Genomic DNA, 3472 nt, shown 5'->3' with positions numbered 1-3472 from the left:
TTTTTTTTTTTTTTTTTTTAAGCATACATAAGGTTGTTAAGCTTTTCAAATCTTTAGCACTTATTTTGGAAGATTCCTTTTATTTTCAGTCTTTAAATAAGAACAAATAGAAATAGTGACTATTACTGTGACTCTTGGAAAAATAGTGTTTTATATTCCCCTGATGTCACAGAGAGCTTATTTAGCTAGTAATTCCCAGGGCTATGGTGACTTCGTCAATGAATCTGATGCGCAAAGAAAAACATCCTCCACTTGTGTTTAAAACCATAAAAGATAATTATTGGGACCTTTATGTTGGTAGTAAAATCAGCCATCAGTAATATGTGCATGTATCCATCAATATCTATTTATCTGTCTGTCTAATCCCTCTATCTACCTACTTGTCTGTCTATCTGTCTGCCTAATCTGCAGACCATGAGGATACTTATTACATTTATAAACTCTTAACAGAAGCTTTGAACTTGAAGGGGGAAGGATTGTATACAAAACAACTGTTATTTTTTTTTTCTTTTGATTTATTGCAGTAGTACAGATGTTACATCCATACCAGATATTTTTGTTTTATTTTATTGTGTTAACATCCCTATCTCCCCTTGAAAATTTTTCAATGTCTTAAGAGTTGGAGTAGATTGTGGTCTTGGCATCTCTAATGTAAGTCATGGGGGTAGATTTTAGGTTAAACAGAATTCTCTTGTTCTCTTCCATTAAATAGCTATGAAGTGTGTGAGTCAAAAAAAAAAAAAAAAAAAAAAGAACTCAAACAAACAAACTAAAAAGCTCTGTGCCTGCCTATGTGCTGCCATTTACACAAATTAGATTTGAAATAAGTTTCTATTGGACAAGATGGATTACTTGACATACTCGTCATATCATTTCTCTCTTATGCTGTCCAATTGGCCTGTGAGCTGGAGAAGCTTATGGATAGGTTAAAATGCTGTGGTGTTTTCTTAACTTTTGAATTTCTTAAAAATTCTTTTTACCAGAAAGAAAAGTGGGTGAGAAATGAAAGGGATTTTTTTGAAGGACCCTACATTTCCAAGAGAACTTATTTCTGAACAGTATACACTGTTGAAGCATGTAGATGAATCTGTTAAGGCAATGCTTCCTTGGAGACGATATGATTGTCTCTGTATGCCGTGTTTTTAGTGGGCATCACTGATCCTCCTTCTGATGATTCCAAAATTAGGGGTCTTGGATGGGGCAACTTAGATTTAGCAGATTGTTCACCTAATTTTAGACATGTAGACCTAGGCCATGGGAACACTATGAGCTTGAATCAACTTACTGGCAACTGATAGACCTAGGCCATGACTATTCAATGTGCTTAAGTCATCCACTGCATAATAAACCTGAAATAGTTGTCTCTATTAGTGATTAACTGTGTGGATAGTGGCCCCAGATTCAGACAACTGGCAAAAGTACTGCTTTGGTTGTGCTAATTTTCTTTTTAAGTCGTTTAAAACAATCCTGGTCTTAAATGCTTTATCTTGAAAGATCTGCTTTAATAGAGCAATTACAAAATTGCTAAATGGTCTAGTTTATTGGACTATTATTTTTGGTAGAGAATTTTCATTACAAAAATTACTGTCTTTTCCATGTTGGACTCTTCATAATGAACAAAGAAAAGTACCTCCACCAATTTATGTAATGAACAAAGGTGAGAACATACGTTTCTAATTTTCAGAAGCAGTAGAAGATATTTTCTTTCTTTCTGTGTTGGGGCCATAGGATGAGAGGAACACTTTTCTTTGGAACACCCTAAATGAAATATAATACTCAGTCAAGCTTATGGAGGGGTGACAGCTGATGTATGGGTCTGCCCTTCTCAAATACTGACAACTGTATGTCTGCACAAGGAGCTCTGTGGCACAGTGCCTAAGGCATTTGACTACTAACCAGAAGGTTGACAATTCAAACACACCAGCCTCTCTGTGGAAGGAAGATGGGGCAATCTACTTCTGTAAAGGTTTGCCACCTCGGGAAAGAATATCAGAAAGAGAGTTCTGGTAAGATGGTAGAATAGGCAGAAAGACTGCACAGACTCTCTTCAATAAAGAAAAGGGGAACCAATTAACACAGATACAGAAGATAATCCTGGACCCCTGAGCCTTGAAGGGAAGGATATAGAAGTGGACTAAATTCCAACTAGCAGAAGAATTTGCATGAAAACACCAAAAAAGGAGACATATGGAGCTGTGGTCTGGCAGCGATACGGACGGCACAGACAGCTTGGATATTGCCAAGTGGTGGTAGGACCTAAGAGTTAACCTAAAAATCAGCCCTGCTAGCCAGGGACTGTACGGAGGACTGCTCTGGTGGCTGAGGAATAAAAGGGGAAGCAGCGAAGAGGAAGGCGGGCTGAGCTGTGGACTTTTGTCTCTCCGAAGGGCACAGCCATTTTGAATGTTTACAAGTGGATTGACCATTTTGGATATTTAAAGTGACAGTGTTCTCCCAGATTCCATGGACTTAAGAACACAATCCACTTGCCAGGAACCCCAAGGACATTCTGGACCTGGACGACTGGAAAGGTGCAACATTCTCCTTGTTATTCTTATACTCCACAGTCTCTTGGTGAATAGAGGTGTGGCTATCCCTCACTCCCACCCACCTTCTAGCCTGACAGTAATTCCATCCCGGTCTGCATGCTCAGACAAAGCCTGGGTGCCCTGCCCCAATTTTTTTTTTTTCTTTTTTCTGTTTTTTAGTTAGTTTGTTTTTATCTGTTTTAAAACTACTACTATTATTATTACTTTTGTTCTATTTATTGTTATTCTTTATTCTTCCCCTCCCAGGTTCTAGTTTTCAGCTTTTTTTCTTTTCCCTGTTCCTGGTTGCAATTTTTTTCTTTCTCATGGTTAACCCCATTCCTTGTTTTCCTTTTTGCATTTTTCCCATTTTTTTCTTCATTCTTCTCCTTCTCTACCTTTTTTCAGTTATTGCCCTCTCCCCAGATATTGTAGGGTTTTCTTTTCTTTTTTTCTTTTTTTGGTTACTGTTCCTGTGTTTTTTGGTTACTGTTCCTGGTGTATTTTTTTTCCATTTGCTTTTACTTTTTTGTTCTTTATTCAGTTGTCATTTTTGTCTTAACTGAGTGGAAGACAGCAACAGTCCCCATATAACACAACTACATCCACACCTCCTGTAGCTTCACTTACTGAGTGAGAGCCACCACTTCCTTCTCCACCAATGGGCCAATGATAAACAACCACCAAGAAGAACCTGACTCACCCTTGGCTGCTCTTCATAAACAGTTAACAGAGATATAAATACAATATTGCCACAATGTCTTGGAGACAACAGACCATCACAGTCCACACAAAGAAGCAAGATAAAGTGGTAGAAACAAGGGAGCAGAATACAGACCCAGAACACATCCTTGAGGAACATGCAGCATTGGAACTCTCTGATAAGGAATTCAAAAGAATTATACTTAGGTATCTTCAAAGGATTGAGAGACAGACCAAGGAAA

This window comes from Orycteropus afer, unplaced genomic scaffold (assembly GCF_000298275.1).
Source record: "Orycteropus afer afer isolate SDZICR_OR568_19922 unplaced genomic scaffold, OryAfe1.0 scaffold00036, whole genome shotgun sequence".
In the NCBI taxonomy this organism is placed as follows: Eukaryota; Metazoa; Chordata; class Mammalia; order Tubulidentata; family Orycteropodidae; genus Orycteropus; species Orycteropus afer.
The sequence above is the reverse complement of the archived record's forward strand: the minus strand, read 5'-3'. Positions refer to the sequence as shown.